The sequence below is a fragment of the Parasteatoda tepidariorum genome, chromosome 9 (genome assembly GCF_043381705.1).
Source record: "Parasteatoda tepidariorum isolate YZ-2023 chromosome 9, CAS_Ptep_4.0, whole genome shotgun sequence".
Taxonomy (NCBI): domain Eukaryota; kingdom Metazoa; phylum Arthropoda; class Arachnida; order Araneae; family Theridiidae; genus Parasteatoda; species Parasteatoda tepidariorum.
The window spans coordinates 67,528,465-67,551,750 of NC_092212.1; the positions used below are offsets into that span (position 1 = coordinate 67,528,465).

The 23,286-nt window shown below is 30.6% G+C and overlaps 1 protein-coding gene and 1 non-coding gene across 2 annotated transcripts in view; both read right to left on the bottom strand.

Annotated features, from left to right (window-relative positions):
- The window catches only part of LOC107437959 (potassium voltage-gated channel protein Shaw-like), a 191,226-nt gene that overhangs the window by 23,419 nt on the left and 144,521 nt on the right, over positions 1–23,286 (bottom strand). The gene's annotated exons all lie outside the window — the stretch shown is intronic.
- TRNAK-CUU (transfer RNA lysine (anticodon CUU)) lies at positions 10,259–10,331 on the bottom strand. The gene has a single exon. It is a non-coding gene; the product is annotated as a tRNA-Lys (tRNA).

Genomic DNA, 23,286 nt, shown 5'->3' on the forward strand with positions numbered 1-23,286 from the left:
TAAGCAGGTGGGCGACCACTTAGATCAGCCTGCGTAGGGACCCAGTGTGTGCGGTATTGGTCTTCGTTAAACTGTTCTACCGTAAAGTGCTCAACTTCGCATTCAGGTCACTGAGCTACCAAAACAGGGGAGCCGTCTCCTCTGGGGAGAATCAAAATTACGTTGGCATGTCTTCGGATCATCCTCGGGGATGCCTCCCTGACCGTCGTCAATTGCCCATTGTGCAGTTCTAGTGCGACGTAAATAAAGTACCGACCTACCTGCATTAAGCCCAGAGTAGTAAAATAATGAATGGTATAATTTCCAATTAGCCTGATGATATCTCCGGTTTACTACAATAAGCCTGTGATGTGAGCTCATAAGCAATAACTCGTAAGAAAATATAAAGAAATTAGCTTTATTTTTAATTAACGGCGACAGTTTTCCAAGAGATAGATTTTTTTTCCCAATTTGGCTACGACATACAGGGTATTCAGTAGGGGACTGGCAGAACAAATAAACAATGGGGGATGAAGGAGCTGAATGTATAGTGTGAAAATGTAAAACTTTTTATAGAGAATTTAGAACTTAGTTGCAAAAGTTGCCCACAGATGACGCTGCAAACCACTGGTGATCAAAGCGATCAGTTATAGGGTTAAAACGTGAAAGAAAGTTATCTTCCCGGATTGAGGGGTTCAAACTGATAAAAACTACCTTCTATTTAACAACACGCGTTTCTGATATTAAAAACTCATAGGTAAGATTACAGTACTACGACATCTTCACAAAGACTCTGTACAGAGCCATCTATTCGTAAGTTTTGCAATTAGATTTCAACATTTCTGCATAAAATTTTTACAGCTTTCACAATAAACAGACCGTTTGTTTCATTCCTCTGCCAGTCTTTATTTTCGAAATTTTTAGTTTTGAAATCAATCAGTTTTGAAATCAAACCTTGTATATGAAGGCATATTATGAAAAAGAGTACAATTGTTATGAAAGAAAAAAATTTCTTTTTGCTTTGTTTCAATGAGGTACTAGCACTTCAAGAAGATCACAATACTCACACATGTGACCTATGACATCGGCGCCAGCTGATCGTTTTATTTTATTACCGTTGTTGAACAGCCAACCCAATTTTTGGGTTTATGATTACTAATATCCGACTCCGTACTTTGTAATTTTGAAACTAATCCAGAAGGCAAGGAAACTCCATGATCAAGTATCGGGAGAAATGTCCCTTCGTGGAGGACTTGAAAGTTTCCCACGGTTAGCCTGATGGCAAGGGGACTCTAACCCATGATAAGTCTACCACTGAGGATACTTTACGCCAGCACTGTGGTTGGTGCATGCCGGATGCGGAATTCATAGCGACCTACCATTGGTGATATTCGAAGCAGGTTCACCTCCTTGGAAGGTGAACGCTCTATCCCCTGAGCTCTCACGGCTCAGCTGATCGTTTATAAGCAAAATGGCGTAGTAAAGTTGAGCTGAGTTTCTCCACATAAGTTAGAATGTTAATTAAAGAGAAATAAATTAAATACAGTGCTATATCACACATAAAATTTATAGAAATGTTATTCTTTCTCTCGTCTACGTTTTTCACTTAACTTAGACTTATTATTTGTTTATGTATTTTATTATAACAGTGATGTATTTTTGTTTTGTGTACCTGGTAACTGGAAACTTCGATGCATAATTAGTTTGTTTATATTCTACATGGCTTCATGTTTGTTTTTGTGTTAAGAAATGCAAATAATTGAAATCTTTGTGTAAGAATATAGAATGTGTTTTTAAGAGAATTGATGCTTGACGGGCTTGGCTTACTCGAAATAGAATGGAAAGAGCAGTTGCTAACGTAAACAAATGTCATGTTTTTTACAACCAATCAGAATCAAGATAACCACACTACGTCACTTACACGTATCCTATTAATTTGCGCAGCTTAATATACTATAAAAAATACATCAATTTATCTATTATTACTACATATTTATTGAAAATTTCATTAACATACAAATCTTCCATTACATTTTAATTCATATTACACTACTAAATTTCTTTACCTATATTTAAAATAAATCTTCCTCCATAAGAAGAAAAAAAATCTATCGCAAGAAAAATTATTTTCTTAAAAGGAGTGAGAAAAAAAAAAGGAAAAGAAAAACTAACAAATTCTTACAAAATCATAACTAGCTCCAGCGGAAGATAATTATTCCGTAACTTTTCCGAAAAGTTTGCCGAGAGTCTATTATTAAAAATCAGCAGTTAAAATCTCTTATCTGTCTTTCATTAGTTGCGTAAAAAAGCAACAACTGTTTCCTTTTCGCCATTTTTTTCTTCTTTGTCGGGAAGCATTTAGGCTTTTGTGTTGAACAATCTGGCAATAGGTTGACGCTTTTGACGATTTGATCTCCGGTGCTGTATGACGTCACACCAAAATGGCTGGGTTGCTAGGCAATAAGCAGGAAATCTCTGGTAATTAATTGGAAACGAAAATCTTGGTGTAGTTTTGCGTGGAATAAAAGTTAATATAAAACTAATTTTTTTTTAATAATTTTTTTTCTCCAAACGTAAGGGTAGTTTTATTAAATATTAACCGGTTTCTAGAAAAATTCTTTTTGAAGTCTGTGTTGTAATCTCTAACTTTCCATTTGTCTTGTAAAGCGAAATTAAATTTTGCTTTTAAGGGTAATTTTACATTTAATTTAAATTTAGTAGCAAAGGCTTTAACAGCTCTTTCATTCAAATTTAATGTTTAGAATGTCTAAAAATAGAAACCCTTTTTCTTGCATTTTTACAATAAATAAATAAATGTTTCACGCTGTTTCAATTTACTGACTTGTTCATAAGTGTTCTATTTATAGGAGTTGCTTTTTAGAAAGAAAGTAAATAGTGCCCTGCTTGTCTCATTGTTAATATTTATTTACGAGAAATACGTATTTTTCGCATTCTCACGTATTTGTAACAGGGTTTGTTGATTCAAATCAGCTTGATTTAAATCACGATTTTAATCATGATTTAAATCAAATGATTTTTTTAAAAAAATCATTCATTTAAATCTACTGATTTTTTTATATATTATATTGATTTTAAAAGTTAAAAAACAGTGTTTCAATTATTGATAATTTTATCATTTTCTTTTCCTAGTTTTTAAAATTTATTTTAAATAAATTGCTACATTAATTAATTTTTGTTAACGAAATTACTTTCTTTCTTGATGTGTGTTAAATTCCAACACATTTGAAATTACATTTTTAAAAATCTTTTGATTCTTGAGATTGAAAGTACAGATTAAAGTAAACATTCAATGCTGTCTTAATATAGATTTGCATAGCTGTAGAAAATAATTAATAAACATGAATTTTTTTCAAAAAAAAATCCAAATAATGTTATTTAAAATTCTACCTTTTGATTGAAAAAGCATGGAATTAAAATCTACGTTATATTTTATTGATTTAATATTAAAAATGAATATTTTAATATAAAATTATATAGGTTAAATATTTATTTATTTATTGATGAATGACTACATTTATAAACACAATCTGTTACATTTATTTTGTCATTTTAAAAATTAAGAGGGAAAAAAAATCTCAATTTTAAATTAAAATTATGGTTTGCTAATTGAAACTTTGCTTTAATAGCTAAGATCCAGGGGTCTGTCCAAGCCAAATTTACTACCATTTAGCGGTACCTTCACTAATTCAACTTTAGGAAAAACTGTTAAATAATTTCACAAAATACTTTTTCTTGAAATTTTATTTTTGTGTTTCGTAAGAAACGATGAATCCATATTTTTACAATATTTTTGCATTGATTTTTTAAAATTTTTTTTATTTTCACAAATTATGTCTAAATATTCACAAAATAGGTGCCTCTCAGAAAAATCTAAACAGACCCCTGAAGTACTCTTTAAATTCTCCGTTTCGTCTAGTCTTTAAATTTGAATCATGCATTTGTTCCAAAATGGTTGCCATGCATTCAAAGCTATGTATTATAACGAAAAATTATTTTAGTAAGTTAGAGCTCCTAAAATATTGTTATAATATAGTTTTAATGTTAATTTAATTTTGACTAAACATTTATAAAGTATTTTACATCATAAATTAAATTTCTTGCAGTGTATTTGTATAAAAAATAAAAAAGATCTGATTTAAATCAAAAAAATTCGATTTAAATAAAACAAAATCGGATTTTTTTGATTTTTTTTAAAAAAAATCAAAAAAATCACGAACCTTGATTTGTAACATAAATATCTGCTAAAACAATATCGAGTTGTACTGTTTGGAAAATAAAATGTTAGCTAACAGAGGAAATAAATACGCACTTGGTCTGAAAATTAGAACTAATAATAACATAGTGTAATGATGTTTTGTGATTAACTTGACGTAAAATAATCGAGACCCTTTGCGACAGGGCTCGAAAAACAGCCCGTCCGCCCGTCCTCGGCGGTCAAAAATTTCCCGCGGACAACGAATTTCTCGAATCAGACGTCCGCGCGGACGGCCATTTTCCCGTTAATGTTCGTGATACACCTTCAGTTTTTGTTATTTTACAAGAGTCTAGCGCCTCACTTCTAAAATGACCCTCTAATCTAGAAATCCCGTACAGCAACATACTGCGCATGGTGGATTGATGTTTTTTCCGTCTGGGAGTACTGAAAGGGACTTTTCAGCAATGAACTTACAAAAAAACACATTACGTAAGCGTTAAACGCAATTATGAACATCCACCTAAATGGTAAACCCCTTTCAGATTTCTGTGCAGAAACCTCTGTAAATCATAGGCTTTATTGTGGTACTGGCAAACGTCATATTTGATTCATTTAAAAAACGCAGTACCCTCGGATAAATTGACATTCCAGGTAACTTGACCTTTGTCATTTAAATTATTTCATAAAAGAAATACTAGGTTTTACTATTAATTACCTAGTATTTCTTTTATTACTGTATAATGTAATCCTAGTAGCTACTAATTCATTGTGTAATTTATATAAATGTTTGTAATAAATAATAAGAAAAAAATATTTTTATTTATTTAGAAGCGACGGGTTAGTTTCAAATGAGGACGGGTACATTGTTGGACAAGCCGTCCTCGAGGACGGGTAAAATTTCTGAGTTTTTTCGAGCCCTGCTTTGCGATATAGAAAATTTTAATCCAAAAATTTAGTCAAGAAAAACCAAAAGAATTACGGTCATCGTATGCATATCTTGATCTTACGTGCCTGGGGCCGCTTGCGGTCCTTTTCTGTATGCATATCCACTGATCATGATCTTTCAGCAGGGCACCTGGGGCGCTTCCGGCCCTATTCCCATTCATCATAAACTTCTAAAGTTGTAGTGATAGACGTAGCGATAGTTGGAATGCAAACGAGATAGAAAAGAGGTATTTTCCAACTACAGTTATATATGCATTGTACGTCATAAATTGTATATAATATATGCTTTGTACGGCAGAAAGGCTCCCCAACGGCAGCGGGAGTTTATTATCTGAACATTTGCAGATCCTTTTTCACCTCAGATTTTAAGGTCAAGCTCAAATTATTACTAAGAGGTGATTGTTGTTGTTCATTTACGTCGCCCTAGAGCTGCACAATGGGCTATTGGCGACGGTCTGGGAAACATCCCTGAGGATGATCCGAAGACATACCATCACAATTTTGATCCTCAGCAGAGGGGATGGCAACCCCGCTTCGGTAGCCTGACGACCTGCACGCGAAGTCGAGCCCTTTACGGTAGAACAGTTTAACGAGGACCAATACCGCACACCCTCAGTCCCTAGGTTGACTGATCCAAGTGGTCACCCACCCGCAGACTGACCGCAGCCAGTGATGCTTGACTTCGGTGATTTGTGGGAACCGTTTCTTAACAATCAGTCCACAGAGTTTTCTGTTTCACCACTGAGAGGTAAAACAGAAAAATAATTTTTAATTCCTAAACTTACTTAATTACTATTTGTTTTTGACCCTTAGCAAAATTTGTTTGCCAATTTGCAGATATTTAAGCAAAGTGCATATATCTGCATATGATGACTTTCAGAAATTCTAATTAATGATTTTTAGTTAAAAATTCTCTATCAAATGTTGACTTTCAGAAATTCCAATTAATGCTTTTTAGCTAGAAATTCTAATTAATGCTTTTTAGTAGAATTTTGAAAAATAAAGAATTTTAAAAAGAAACATTTAAAAAAAAATTAACTCTTAATTCCCGAAAACTCAAGGTGCTTGTTTATAGAATGCAAAGCAATTTTTCCCATTTCTTAGCTTTCAATTATTCCATTATTTTAAAGGGTATACAATTTTTTCTAAAATTGAAATAACACATTTTTTGCAAATTTTTTTTTGTGTGTATAATTTTTATCTGCTAAAATTTCTGTACACAAGTTAGATACATTCTAACTTTTACCGTTATGGTGTCTGGCTATGCAGGGCTGGCAACTTTCTACGCTTTTTGTAAAAATGTATTTGAACTTATTTCGTTGCAGATTCACGAAATCTTCCTTTAATTTTATCTTAGAGGGGGATGCGTCACTATGCACATTGGAAATGGAAAAAAAAGAAAGAATTAATGTTTCTAAACCGACAACCATTACGACGTCATAAATTTAAACTCGTGCTCCAGAAACAAAAGCTCTTTTGACTGTAAAATAAAAACTTCCAAGAACGAAGTGCTGCAAATTTTAATTGCGTTTTACAGGATTAGAAAACCTTATAATTTAGTGATGAAAATATGTTCTCTTTCTTATGGTAATCGAGGATTTCGCAGGCCTGTCAACTACAACGCTTTTTGTAAAATATTTTATAGAATAGTTGACGTTTTTAAGATGCTTTTTTAGAATTTTTTGTAATTTTACCTACTTCCCAAAAGTCTCATCCCAAAAGATCTAGAACAAAGAGGCGTTACATTTTAAATCATTTAAATGTAGTGACGAGGAAAATAAGTTTTAATGAATAAAAAATAATGCATTGAAACATTAACTTAACATTAACACTATAATAAATATTTACAAAAAGCGTAGAAATAGCCAGCAGTGTAGAAGTAGGTTGCTGTGGGTCGTGTCTTTTGGTAACGTGTTTTCCCTGCACTTAAAGGTCATGTAAAATAAGTCAGAATTTAAGTATGCTGGTGAAGATAAACAGTTTTTAGAATTTTAAAATATCTATTCATACAATTTTATGTAATTGAAATATTTTCTAACGCCGATACTTTTAAATTCCGCGAAAATTTCTTTCTACTACTATGAATTATTTTATTCCAAAGATCTTAACAAATGATATAAATATAAGCAATTTTATATTATGATATAAAGTTACAGACATAAATTGGCATTCGAATGATATAAATGGAAAATAAACGAGTGTATTAATGATACAAATCAACTTAGTACGTCAGCGGATATGGATACTAAAAATAACACGTGCTTATTTCGCATTTTCTAATATCATCTGGTATACGCTTTATTATATAAATAAGTTCCCATTTAAGAAGAATATCATCATAGCGAAAATTTAATATATCCTAGATCAGGAAGCTAACACACTAATGGTCATATTTTGGGAATATTACTCGAAAGTCGAGTCTTATTAAAAGATATTTCTACGACATTAGGGTGGTGAATTTATTTTTAAATAAAACTTTTTCATGTTTAAATGACTACGGATAATTTTACTCAATGCAAGGGAAGAATATTTAAAGAATAATAATTGCGACATGTATAAAATAATAATGAAGCTTATCAGTTTTACGTTAAATTATCCTTACATTTCACGTTAAAGCTATCTATAAATGGTCTAAAAACGTTTCTTGTGGTCGTCTGCGTATTCTTATTGGCTAGCGAATCACGTGATGTTATTTTTAAATATCAAAGAACATCCAGCCTTTTTTAATTGTCGTCAGCAAAAAATAATGAAAATTATAACGATATTTTTTTATTTGTGAATTGTTTATTCATTTCTTGTTTAGTGGTATTTCAGTTGACTATTTGTTTATGTTATTATTTACTACTATATACTGTTTTGATTTTGATCTGTCTTACACAAATTCAGTGCTGTGTTTTTTGTATCCCGGGGAAGATGAAAAACTGGTAGTAAAACCATTTCATATCTAGCTTGTTTTCGGGATAAATAAAAAAAAAACTTTGCATATAGGGACATGTTAAAAGTTAATTGACATACACAGGACCAATTTCAGCAATGGGAAATCATGAATGCATACCTGCCAGCTCTCCCGGATTTTCCGGAAGATTTTATTTTTATATTTAAAGTGGTAGTAAATATATACTATTTTTTCTTTTATAAACTTAATTTTCAAATGATTTTGGTCACCACTATTCTTACACAAATTAAGCACATATATTAATATACGTTACAATCATGGTTGTCAACTTAAGGTTTCTCAAATACAACGTATTTGTTTGCTTAAAATTGAAGTTTTAATTCCATTTTAATACCACTGGGAAAAATGATAATGGAAAGGATTAAAAGTTGGCAGGTATGTGAATGGAAAGTTTTGGCAATCACGTTTGTGAAAATAACAAAAAGCGACAAAAAGAGAATGACTTTACTACCAATTTTAAAATTTCAACGGTATACAAACGGCCCGGAAATAATTGGCAATCACGATTGCGAAAACTATCTAAAAAGAAAATGGTTTTACTACCTATTTTAAAATTTCAACGGTATCCAAACGGCCCGAAAATAATTGGCAATCACGATTGCGAAAATTAGCTAAAAAGAAAATGGTTTTCCTACCAATTTTAAAATTTCAACTGTATACGAATTATTTAGAAATAGTGGTGGATAAGTAAGTAAGGTGGATAAGATCTAGTAAATTGAATTTATTAAACCAAGAATCACAATTGATAAACTACCACTTTAAAATATATATTTGCTGTCCGGAGCAAGTTGCATCTCTGTATACATACCAGAGGGATGCCGTAGGCGGCTAAAAATGGAAGAAACTAAATTTATTATTATTTATTTATTGTCTCTTTAATTATTCAATCGTGGCTACCACTTTTACCTACATTTCGAATAATTCATATGTAAGGCAAAAACTTTTTTAGAATTTACTTTCAAGAGTAAACTGGAAAAAAAAGTATGCTTTAACCCCCTGGGGACGGTTGATTCAGAAAAGCATTCGTACAAAATCAGAATCAAGTTGTAATTAAATAAAAAATGGTAACTTAAATGTAGGCGTTGCTAATTTGACAGACTTACTTTGCCTTTACTTTAATTATTGTTTGTTTAATCATATATATATAATCAATGTTAATTGAAAGTATAACTAATTAGTTTTATTTTGAACAAAGTAATGGTGAATTAATTAAATCAAACAATTATAACTCCGCCCACAAATAAACTGCTAAAGAATTACTTTGATTACCAGTTTTATCTTTTTACCCTGATTGATACGGTTTTATGCTGGCACGTATTTGTGACAGTCGGTCCGAAAGGGTTAAAAATTATTGATTTTAGTATCTTTTAATAAAATTTAGATTTTTATTAGTCATTTCTTTTATTTTTAGCCTCCCGTGGCATACTACGATGAAAACCCGGAAGAACTAGCAGCCCCAAAATTTAAAGTGGTAGTGAAATAAAAATTTAGATTAAATTTAACTTGTTCTGTTGCTGTAACAATCTGTTTGCTTTAATTGCTTATAGTGGTGGTCAAAAGTATTGTAAAACAAACTTATTAAATCAAAATAAAACGCTAAAGCGTGAAATTCACAACCACTTTAAATAATGAAGAAAAATTTATAAAGCTTAGCTACCAACTGTTACGTTCATGGAAAAATATTGGTAGACTAGTAAATATTAAAGCTTTCAGAATTTTAAGTAATTTTGTTAATATTTTAAAAGCCTCATCACGAGAGAGTAGAATTCAACTAAGTTTATTAATTGGTTTCATATCAACTTTTATTACGTTATATCAACTTTTGTATCATTTACATGCAGTAGTGTGGGGAAAAAACTTATAAATCAAATTTTCAAAAAGAATCGTACATTAAAACATTAATTTAGTTACCACTAGAGGTAATTTCCAGTAGAGAGTTGGCAACCCTATACTAAATTTGTTAGTTTTTTAAGATATGAATTTTGGTAATGTGTATTTCTACATGTGAAATATATATATAGCACACTTGTACTAGAAAACAGTGCTGACAGTGTTATTTTTTGCTGCGTAAAAAATTTTTTATAGTGATTTTTTTTCTTTAAATGTTACAAAGCTTCTGAAATACTTTTGAACCGCAATACTAATGCTGGAAAAAAAACTGACGCCCAACGTGGGGCTCGAACCCACGACCCCGAGATTAAGAGTCTCGTGCTCTAACGACTGAGCTAGCCGGGCTGCACAGAATCTAATAAAATTTTGACTCTGATTCGTATTTTACGTTAATTGGAATTCAAAAGATAATAAGCAGGAAGTAAAAAGTCTAACATAATGTTATCATTCAAAAGATAAGAAACAGTAAGTAAAGCGTCTGAAATAATGTTATCATCTGTCATTCATATAAGTAAGCGTCATTAAAAAAGAATTTCATACATTTGAAAAAGATTCTTTTTCTTAGATGAATTCCACTTTCTAAAATAATATTATCATCTGACATTCATTTTTAATGAATTAGATTCTTTGAAAAAGATTCTTTTTCTTAGATGAATTCCACTTTCTAAAATAATGTTATCATCTGACATTCATATAAGTAAAAGAGTCATTTAAAAGAATTTCATACATTTGAAAAAGATTCTTTTTCTTAGATAAATTCCCACTTTCTTTTTCTTCCAATCTATATTTTATTTTGACATAATGAAAGAACTAATTCTAATAAAAATTCGTAGATACAAGTAGGTAAGAACTTTTATAACTTCGTTTGATATGCAATAAAATATTGCCTATAATAGTAGCTCTTCTTATATTCAGCCTTTAAGGACTCAGCAAGTTTTCAATGCACATGATTTAGACTGTATTCTTCCCTCATTTATAGCGCCGAGGTTTATAGCGTTTGCGTCTCAATTAGGCAACGCTGTTTCCAATCCTGAGGGTAGCTGGTCGAATTAAATATTCTTTCTGGATCACAACTCAAAATATCCCCAACGGTGATGTTATAATCCAAAACAATAGGCTAACCGTAAGAGGTTTACCTCTGCATGTTATTTAAAGTTATTTGCATCGAACTGATGCAAGTTTCTTTTGCTCCTGGGTTTGTTTCAGAATTAGAGAATATCAAATTGATAGCAGCAAATTCGATGTGGAATGACTATCAGCATCGCAGGAATGTAGCTGCTTCGCAAAAGATTTTATTAGGTGCTAAAGAGATAATTTTTTTTCTCTTTCAAATGCTCGCCATCATAAACTTAGATGAATTAGGGACACCTCACTACTTCATCTATAGTAGTGCCTGAGGGTAACTGAGAAAATGGCAGTAAGTGAAGCTTGACAAAGTGGCGTTTTCTAAGAACTTTTGTATTATTTATACGTACTGGAGGGAAAAAAGTAAAGTAGCAGAAACTTGAAATCAAATTTACGAAACCAAAAGTAAAAAAAAAAGTAAAATAAATTTTGGTAACAATATAGAATTGCATATCATACGAAGCAAGTTGGAATTTCTGATGTTGGCGATCAAGTAAATAATACTGACAACGTTTTTTTTGTAGTCAAAATTAGTTAAACTCTTTCTTTTTGTAAGACCATAAACTTAAATATTAGGCCCTAATCGCTTCCAAAAATAAAACATTTTTCAACATTTCACAAATTACAAGAATCAGTTCGTGTAGTTTTATCAAAAATAATTAAAGCAATAGTTATAAGAAATTATAGTAAATGCATAGCTGTCAATTCTTACACTTTACTAAGATGATTTTATGTTTGCAATAATTCTTTTTTGATTTATTTATTTTTGACTTAACATTTTCATTAAATTTACCCGGTTCCAAAAATAAAACATTTTTTAATATTCAATTTTTTCAATATATTTTTCATGTTGTTGGGGGCTATTTTTCGTCAGAATACACATAATCTAATCTAAGGTGGAAAAAGTATATATGTAGTAGTTTCAAATTTTAAATTAAAAGATAAAATCTGTTTTTTTTTTTTGATTTAAACATTGGCAACTCTTTATTAAATTTTTTAAATCCTATAAGACCTGGATTAACATCAATACTACGTCAATCTTAGTTTAATGTCAAAATTAATTTTCATTAATTTTGATTACACTTTTATTATCAAGTTAGTTAAATAAATAAATAGAAACAGCACTCATAATTCGAAACAAATGATAGATAATATACGGTTAAAGTGCTATGATCGAGTACAAATTGTTCCAGATTATGATTCTTTTTTGCTTTTGACCTTTTTCCCCCCCTCCTTATCCAAGGAGAGAAAAAAACCCAATGATAACTGCTATCTGCTGTCTTGGCGATTTTTCCCAAAAGAACAAATCCTTCTTTTCAAGTTGGCTGGTTCACCATCGTTGTCTTCTAACAGTGAGCGACGATGTGAAAGCCCCAGACATGATCGAATTCCTGGACCACCACTCCGGATAACTAATCTTTGGGAACTGGATCAGGTAATTAAGCGAGGTAGTAAATTACACTACAGGAAAGATCGCCAGATGTGTAGAGAGAGAGAGAGAGAGTGCTTATTTGATATATTCTGGAAAGAGAAAAGCTCTTGGGTGACAAAATTACCTTTGAGCACTCTATGGCTACTTTTGATCAAGATTTACGGTTATTTTATTGAGGTCTTATGTTTATAAGAATAGCCCTTTTTTTGTTTGTTTGGTGGTCGAAAGTGTCAGTTATAAGACAATTATATTTTTGTTCTTATTTAACCTATAGAGCCTCAAAGGCGAAAAATTAAATTTTCTTTATTTTCCTGACCCCACCCCCTCCTAAATAATAAATGAACCAAAAAATTCTAATAAGAATTTTGAATAAGATGTGAATTTTGAATCATTCGAAAGTCAATTCTTCTGTACATTGTTTCAAGATACCGATTTTTCATAATGCACTTGGAAGAAATTGAATAAATATTCTTTGCATTTTTAATATTTACTCGCCCATTTTATTAAGCAGGGGTTTCCAACTTACATGAGGCCGGGGGCCACAGTTAAAAACACAAATCAAATTGAGGCCCGCAACTTTTTCAAAATTTTATGTAGGACTATTTCATGTTTGAAGGAACACTAAATATTACTGTCAGATTTTTACCAAGCTGTACAAAACAAAAGTATTGAATTACAAATTAAAATAAGAAGTAGATTTTTTAAAATATTTAATTGCATATTAAAAAATTCTGGCTACAATAACTTTAATGTGCACCGATGTATTAAACAATTAATGTGCAACAGATATCTAATTGTTAAGATATAAAAATTCAAAAAGGTTGGTATTAAAACTTACATAGTAGCACACAAAATGTTCAATGAGAAGATTGAGGTTTGTCTGCTGCAACCAGAGAATAGATATTTACATTTTAAATTTAAAATTTACAAATGTGCGTGTAAATATTTTCGTCCAAAATGAGTGGTTTCAAAAAATTAAATTGGAGAATTTTTTCGAGAAAATTTCTGATACACACATGCTAAATTATATTCACAAAATGCAAGAAAATGAAATAAAAAAGAGCAACATACATGATTATTTTTGTATTTGAATAAATATTTTCTAGGATGCAAAACCTGAGAAATAATTTTTTTTTGCACCGTTGGTATGATAAATTTTACAGAAACGTAGAAATTAGGTTTTTATTAACGAGATCATTAGATTTGGATCATTAGAAGGTCAACTCTTGTGTACATTGTTTTAAGATACCGATTTTTCATAAGAAAGAAATTGAATAAAGTAAGAAATTTATCAAAAATTCTTAACGTAAGAAAAAAAAATAAAGTTCAGTGCCTGCCGTTATTAAAAAAAAATATTAAAAATGTAAGGAATTTTTTTTTTTAATAACGGCAGGCACTGAACTTTCGTTCTTCGCCATAGAAGATGCCGAAAGTGTTGCTCATTTATCGTTACCCAGTGGGCACCTGTGAACCTAAGTCACGGAGGCGAGCAACGTTACCCACGCCACACTGCCACAAATACCCGTTCATAGGGTGGGCCACATTCACTCATTCACACATCAGAAGACAACACAGAGAGAGAAACATCCATGCCCAGAGCGGGATTCGAACCCACGACCAATGACTTCGTAGTCAGACACGCTAACCACTCGGCCACCTGGCTGGCATTTTTAATATTTACTCGCCCATTTTAGAAAGGATCAAACATAAAAAATATTTATTTCGTAACTAAGTTTTGGTTTTTTATAAAAAAAACAAAATTATTCTAAATAAATAATTAACCTTTAACTATGTTTGTTACCTAATTTTTTTCGCAGCATTGTTGTTTCGAGGGGGGGGAACAATACAATTAGCGAAAGAAACTGAATTCTTTTTTAAAGTATAAAAATACTTACAGAATAAAAATCAAAATTGGTTTAGAATCTTTTGAGTTTGGTCTTTATTATGAAGTAAAAATTGAAAGACGTAAATTTTGGTTACAATACGTGAAGTTACCCCTAAATATTAATATGCGTGATTAAATTTAAGACTTTTCATGGTTTTAACTGCCACTCTCTGCAGCTTTTAAATTACCATGTCACAAAATTTTAATTCCATAAAAAATGCTTATTCTTTAAATGAACAATTGTCATCCTCGATTTTGATGTCGAACTAATTTTTAAGTCTTTGTATAATAGTTACACATGCTTTGAAAACAAAATAAAAAATTTTAATGTAGGTTTTATATTTTTATTCTCTCAATGATATATCACGGAAAAGTTAAGTTATATTTTTAAAGTTTAGTTTATTCGAAATTCATCATTTTTGAAATGCAATTTTTAAAACTAAAATCTATGATAAATTATCACCAGATAAACTCTTTTACATTGTTGAGTTTCTGTCAGTTATTGAGTTTATTATTTCTATTTTATGATAATAGTTTCCTTACTATTTTTTACCCCCTGCTCAATGATAAATTATTTGTTTAGCATTTCGAATTTAATGGTTTTCCAAAAGAGCAACAAAGCAGAAGATTTTCAGAAGAATTTTTGAAACTATGCATTCTGTTTCTAAAAGGGACTTTAGCTTATAAGAATATTTAATTTTCTTTTCAAGAATATTTAATTTTCTTCTCAAGAATATTTAATTTTCTTTTCACATATATGTAACAAAATAAAAGTTGTTTTAGTTCCGGAATTGTTCTAATGTAGATGCAAGGTAATGGCACAAATATATATTATCACATTTCTTTTACATTTGTTACATCTTATGCAATAACAAGCAGTAATTAAAATGAACTATAAATTAGTTCTAGAATATTTGTAAAGCTTACTTTATATAGTGATGAATTTTAATTTTCTAAGTGCCATAAGACATTATTCATGCATTAATTAATTTCATATTATGCTTAAAAGAAAAATAATTATTACAGTTAAAATAATAATTATTATGCATTTTTGGCAAAATTATGAACAATATCCATTCAAGCCTTCCTAAGATTACGATAATAACCAAAACATAATAACTAAGGCCCGGATTTTGATGACATTTGCATTTTTTTGCATTTTTTGCATTTTTGAACATTTTTTGTCTTTTAGAGCATTTTTTTAGATTTATAGGGCATTTTTCTTTAAATTTTGGGGCGTATTTTGCATTTTAATGCATTTTTTCAAGTTTTTTGTTAATGTTTTCCAATTTTTACTATTTTTTATCAATTTTCATTATTACACTGGCTTCCAAGCAATGAAGAAAATCTATGGAATATTAACAGGTGAAGCAAAATCTTTTCAAATTGAAGAAGAATTGTAAGTAAGTGAGACCGTCTTTTTCAAGTACGCACCTTTAACATCAGTAGACGTTGAAAGAAGCTTCTGCAGGAATGAAAATTTACTTTCAGACAAGAGACGCTCGTTTACATTTCAAATTATCAAAAAACATTTAATAATCCAATGTAATTCTGATATTTAGTAATATTAAGAGATGGAGGTTGTTATATCCATTAAAGTTTCTACACAAAATAAAAATATTTTGGTGTCAATATATTTTCCTTTTTTTGTTATTTTAGGATATAAAACATATTTTTCAAACTTTAATGAGCGTAGAACAAGTATTGCATTGCTTTATATCTTTTAAATGACTCATAATAATTTTAAAGAGCAAAACATTTTTTTAATTCAATATTTTTACTTTATTTAAGGCATTTTTTGCGCAATTTTTGCATTTTTAAGGGCATTTTTGGCCCTTTTTAAGGGCATTTTTAGCACTTTTTAAAGGCATTTTTAGCACTTTTTAAGGGCATTAGTTGAGATTTTTTAGGTCATCAAAATCCGGGCTCTAATAATAACCAAAGAAAAAGCTTAGAAAATGAACAAAATCATTGTAACAAAATAGGTAAAAATGGAGAATGTATACTAGAGTTAAAAATAAATATAGATTGAATCAATGAGCAACGTATTTCTGTTCGATTTCAGTTGATTAATTCTGTTATCGAAGCATTATTATTAGATATGAATACGTTACCAGCATTAATTATTAAGCATCAATAAAACTAAAATATTATCTAGCAATTAATAAATTAGCAAACATAGTTAGAACAGTGGGAAAATGTTTATTTACATGGAACTGTTTTCTTTAAACCATTCATTCCTGTCCCATTTATAGTTCAGTTTGTCTCAGCTTAAAAATATAAACAAAATAAATATTTGCAATGTTAATCATAATTAAACCTAAAACACACATTATTTTACTAGTGTGTGGTTATTACTTTAATAAATAATTTTTTGTTGAATGGAACATGAATAAAAATGCAGTATTTTTAAGGGATGGCAGAGCTGACTTAGGGAGAATACTGGAAAAACGCTTAGGGGGAATACTGGGATAGTTTTAAGGTCAGTATTGAAACATTTGTACATATAGGAAATATTGAGCGATAGCTCAAAGGATAGAGCGTTCGCCTTCCAGTGAGTTAAACCGGGTTCGAATCCTGGCGATGGCTGGTCGATACGAATTCCGCATCCGGCTTGCACCGACCACAGTGCTGACGTAAAATATCCTCAGTGGTAGACGGATCATGGGTTAGTGTCCCCTTGTTGTCAGGCTAACCGTGTGAGGATTTCGTTGTTTTTTCTCTCCATGTAACGCACATGCGGGTTAGCTCCACCAAAAAGTCCTCCATGAAGGTAAATTTCCCCCAATACTTGATCCGTTAGTTCCCTTGTCTTCTGGATTGGGTTCAAAATTACAAGGCTACGTAGTTGAACATTAGTAGTCGTAAACCCAAGAATTAGGTCGACTGTTCAACGACGGTTATAAAATAAAAATAGGAAATGTTTTATGGTAGACACAAGCGTTTTAATTTTGTAAAATAAATGCAAAGAATGAACTAATTTAGTTGTTACTTTTTATCATTTTTAAATTAAGGTAAGCCCCAAATCAGAAACATTGCTGATGTCTAACGGGTGAAAATATATCCCAAACCTTGAAAAATAAACAGTTTTTCTTGGTGCGTAGCGTTTTTAAGAAGTGCTTAAAGGTGCTTAATTTCGATTTTCGTTTTTTTAAAAGCCCTTAAAGGTGCTTTTTTCATTGGATGCTTTTAAAAAGTGCTTAATTTTCCATTTTTGGAAAGGAGATTTTCTTTTCTTTACCATATCTATTTTCGCCATGTATTATGCAAAAGCGTGCTTTTCACATTGTTCTATTCAACGTTTTCACATTATATTCAATTAAAATCCATATCGGCTTACCGTCGGTTGGTAGCGTATGGAAGTGCTAATTGTTTCACATGCTTGATGAAATACTTACCGAGTCCGTGCTTACTGAGCTGGGTTCGATGAGATTCTTGCTCTCTCATGTGCAACTCTGATGCATTTTGCAAGATATTCTCAATTTCAGGCTTCATTTTCCACCCTCTGATATCGAACCGAAAAATGTCTTGATTATTTTATAATAGCTAATACAGTAAAAAAAAGAGTTCTTTGTCAGAAACTAGTTATTTTATCATGATCATGTAAAGTCTTTGAAAATTATTTTGCATTTTGTCAATGTATATAGTGCTTAAAAATATTTTTTGATAGCTTGAAAAGCACTTAAAAGGTACTTATTTTTTCTTGAAAGATTTGACTACGCACCCTGTTAGATGTCCGAAGAGGTGGGTGAAAGAGATGACCTATTTCCCCACTTTTAATATCGTATTTGCTGGCTAAGAACTTGGGGAAATGAAACAGTGTGAATCTTTGGCAAAAAAGTTGGCGACTCCATGGCTAGTTCAAAGTTTTCTCATAACTAATGAACTAATATTTTTTAAAAGAAGTTCCTGGAAGCATCATTTAAAAGTCTTTTAAGCATATTCTTCTTTTTTTCCTTCTGGTTCTCAAATTAGCCATTCAAATACTTCAGAACTGAATGAACGTGAGAACTAAGAACAATTCTTTTCAAGCTAAAAATGGAACAATCGTTCTAAAATATCTTGAGCTGTATGTCAGCAAAGAAAATCTTTTAAAATCTCGTTCATTAAGAAGGGTGGACTGGAAGAAAAAAATGATCATTCTCAAGTTCTCATTATGATCGGCGGTTCTTGACTTCCATATGCAACGCCGAAAGGTTATTATCGTCAGGCGCCATTAATTTTTTTTTTTTTTTTTTTTTTTTTTTTTTTTTTTTTTTTTTGCAAATCTCGGCTGCCTTCTCAGATAAAGTGAAATGACACATTAATTTTTCGTGGGGGAAAAATGAAAGTTGATTAAAATTTCACCTGACTCTACTTATGAAGTTCTTAAACGATGTTCTTGTTCATTATTTTTGATTCTGATAAAAGTTCTTTGAAGAAGTGATCTATAAGTTTAGGAGAGAATGGAATGAAAATTGCCTTTTCGCTCACGAAGACCGTTGAAAACGGAAACATTTCCGGAAAGAGCTGTGTGCGTTAATGGAGTTTTCTTAAAATTTCAACTGTCAGATAATGTTTGATACGAAGAAAAATCTTCTGGATTGGCAGATGTAATATTTCAGAAGAACTGATGTATTTATTCTATTTTATAACCGTCGTTGAACAGCAGGCCCAATTTTTGGGTTTAAGACTACTAATGTTAAACTCCGGAGCTTTGTAATTTTGAACCCAATCCAGAAGACAAGGGAACTCCTGGATCAAGTATTGGGAGAGATTTGCCTCAGTGGAGGACTTTTTGATGCACCAACCCGCATTTGCGTTACATGGAGAGGAAAACCACGAAAATGTTCCACGGTTAGCCTGATGGCAAGGGGACTCCAATGATCCGTCTGCCACTGAGGATATTTTAAATCAACACTGCAGTCGGTGCGAGCCGAGTGCGGAATTCGAATCGACCAGCTATCGCTGGGATCGAACCCGGGTCACTTCATTGGAGGGCGAATGCTCTTTCTCTGGAGCCATCATGTCTCTGATGTATTAATTGCAGGCTAATGAAAAAAACTCTGGCCGGAAGCTGATTAGATTAAGTATAGCTTAATTAGGAAAATCGTCAGTATTTTCGAATCTGGCAGGAAATTTTTGCTCTTATAACAATCGACCTGTATATGTCTTAAGGATAAGTATAAAACTCAATCAGATTGAACTCAGTCAGATTGTATACTCAATCAGATTGAATTTCTTCCGGGTTGTTGCAATAAACCTTTAATGTGGCTATTCACAATAAGCCATCAATAATTAAACCATCATATTAGATAAAATGAGTTCCGTCAATTGTAACTGGTAAAACGAAGGTTAGAATCAGCATGATGTTTATTACCCATTGGTAAAATGGGTCTTGTTTTGGGTTTGATGGCGTACGCACTTTATTTGGACGTCATCACACTTTTTAACTGTGTTCTAAGGCTCTCTAATTCAGGGGCTCTACTGTGTTAGAGAGTAATAGTAAACAGTGCGCCTGCGTCGTCATTGCATGCGTTGCTATGGCGACAGCTGCTGCTTGATAATTTTTTTAGAATTCTTTTTTTTCACTTTTATTTTTGTTATGCATTAAGTTGGTGAGTTTTATAATATTTATACTATTATATATGATATAAAATATATTTTATAATAATTAATGTATGTATAGATTTAAAATGGAAAGCTTTATTGTCATTACAAAATTGATGGTTGCAAGTTCACGTACAATTTTCTTTTTAAAATTCCTGTTTAATTTACGGTAAATATAAATGTTTTTCAGTAAACTTTGCAATATTACAACATAATAACTTTGGTGATATTGCGAAAAGTTTATTTCTCATTATGTCTTACGCTTTAGTTTTCATTATTTTATTTCACATGTTTAATTAAAAAAAAATCATTTGATAAAAGTAAACTTAACTTCATTTATTGTTTAATAATTGTAAATGATCAAAAAATTATTATAAATCATAATATTTAAATTACGTTTCGGAGAGCTGTAAAGATTTGTCATACGCAGTCAGTGATAAATTAATTATTTTTTTATTCGTGGTAATAGGTATTACTGGTAGCTTGGAAAGCATTCTGTATTAAATATAATTTTTTCAAATTTAATTGTTTGATAAACTGCATCTTTTTTTAAATTATAATCAAAAGAAATATTACTTTTAAATTTAAGTGGAACCTAGCATAAGAAAATACCCAGCTAATTTATATGTTACCGGCAAAGTATGAAACGCCGGCATTCTATAAAATGCCTAAGCATTGTATATAATGCCGGATGTTTTTAGGCAAGGCATGAAATATAAGAAGTATTACATACCTTCCTAGGTATTGTATATAATGCTTAGGCATTCTATAGAATGACAAATGCTATTTAGATAAAGTATGAAAAAAACTTCCTGGTGAGGTTATGTAAATGATGTGCATTTATCAAAAATAAAAATGTTATTCTGAAAAAATAATGAGAGTGCCATTAAAAAAAATTTATTCAAAATGCCTTAAGAATAATGAAAGCTGTACAAAACATAATTTATGCCTTTTTTATAAAGGGAAACAAAATTTTCGTATAAAAAATTCACATTTAAGTCACAATTATTTTCAGTTTAGAAACAAATATTGCACAAAATATCCATTTCATCACCTTTATTAGCATGGCCACAGAAGATTTTATACTTTGCCGGTTTCTCACTTGGCATTCTATAGAATGCCTAGGAAATGTGTGAAATATAAATCATTTCATACATTGCCGGCTAGTTTTAGGCATTATATACAATGCCTAGGCATTCTATAGAATGCCGGATTTCAAACTTTACCGGTAACATATAGGGGAGAGTCGGGTAGCCCCGCTCACTTAATTTTGTATTGCTTATATTTCTGTATAATATTGAGTAATAATCAACATTTTTGTATGTTTCTATTGTTTTATCATCTAATTAAATAATTCAAAAAGAATAAACCAAAAAAAAAGAATAGTTAAACTTAAAAAAATAGAAATTTAAAAAAACATGTTTTTCAGCTCTTTTCAAAATGTGTCGGGTAGCCCCGCCCCGTTTAAAAAATTGCGTTTTTTGGCTATTTTTTCAGGTGTAAATGAGAATGACCAATGTATTGACAATAGATAAACCTCATTTATTATTTTTATCACAAAATTATTTTATTTATTACATATTTATATACTTTTAGTGAATTCTATCATTTAATAACAACAAATGTCATACTTTTTATCATTATTGATGTAGATTAATATATTATAATATTAATATATTATAATATTAATACATATATATTTATATTAAATATTTAACGAAAATAATTTAATTTAAGTAACAATAATTAATAACAATAGTTGTTTTTCAATATAAGCTTGCTTGGTTGATCTCTTCTTATAAACTTAATATAAAATACTTCTTATAAAATTACTAATTCACTTTGTATTTTGATTGCATTCGAATGCTTCTGTAGATTGATTCGTTCACAAATAAGTGAAAATAAATATGTAAGCAAATAGCTTATCATAATATTTATGATTTCTTGATATTAAATTTAATTTGGATATATCAATTACATTTTAAAAATATTTAATTTTTCATTTTCAAATATATAAATTTATGTTTTATATAATATTAAAACATATATTTGTTGTTAAAAATGCATACAACATTCAAATTTGAAGCAACAAAATAATAATCTTTGCAACCATACATTTATCCGCGAAATAAAATTGGGCGGTGATAGCCGACATCATGTGAGTGGGGCAACCCGAAATCCAATTTTTTTGTAAATTTGTAATTACTCGAACAATTTTTTACATACAAACTTCTTTCTTTGTGCAAATTAAACTTAAGACTACATACTTTAATGCTGTATGTATAGAAAAGAATATGTTTTTAGTATTAAACTGAAGTTTAATCGAAACATTCAACCAATTTTTCTTAATTTCATGACTACTGTATTCAACATATTTTCAAAACTATTATTTACCATGTTACCAGCTGCATAAATACTTGAAACTTTGAAAATAATATTTTTTTTAATATAAAAATTATGTCCGATGGCCCATTGACTAGAAAAAATATTCTATACATATGAAATTGACAGTGGGCGGGGGTACCCGCTGGGTTGGGCTACCCGACTCTCCCCTACATCAATAAACTTCCACTCGCTTATGCTCGCTTCCATTTGCAATATAAAAAAATCTGGTGTGAATAGGTATAAAGGTGTTTGAACCTCAAAGGGTTAAAAAGAACGCTAGAAATTCGCGAATTTAAAAGGCGAACAATTTGAGAACAGAGTAAAGTTGATGAAAATAAAGAATAAAAAAACTCGAGGGAAATTTTAAGATCACATTTCCCGACTGAGTGACAAAATAAATTTATCCGCTTTGTTAAATAAATCCAATGGACTTCTCTTCGGATTTAAGTCTCAAGCTTTCTACCCTTCAAGGTGATTTAAATTTCTGAACAGTTTACGGATTTGTCTCTTTCCCCAAAAGGATTTAGTATGAAAAGTAAATGAGATTTTTGAAGAAGAGAATTATCATAATTTATCAACGACGCATAAGGCTATGACGTTTCCCCGTATGTGTGGAAGAATTTAAGGTGAAACCGACAAACTGAAAAGAGTTTATTTCCTTCAGAATTATTCCATAGTTGCAGCTCAGATACCTGCCAATTTATTATATAGTCGTTTAAATTGAAAAATTAAATTGAGATGAAGGAAAAAAGTAAAGTTTATAATTTTTTTTGTGTGGGAAATATTAAAAAAAATGTTTTGTAGTTTTACCGTTACAGAAATAACAACCTGCTTCGTTTTGTCCGTATTTTAGAAGTTAATGTTTTTATATTTGATTCTTGATT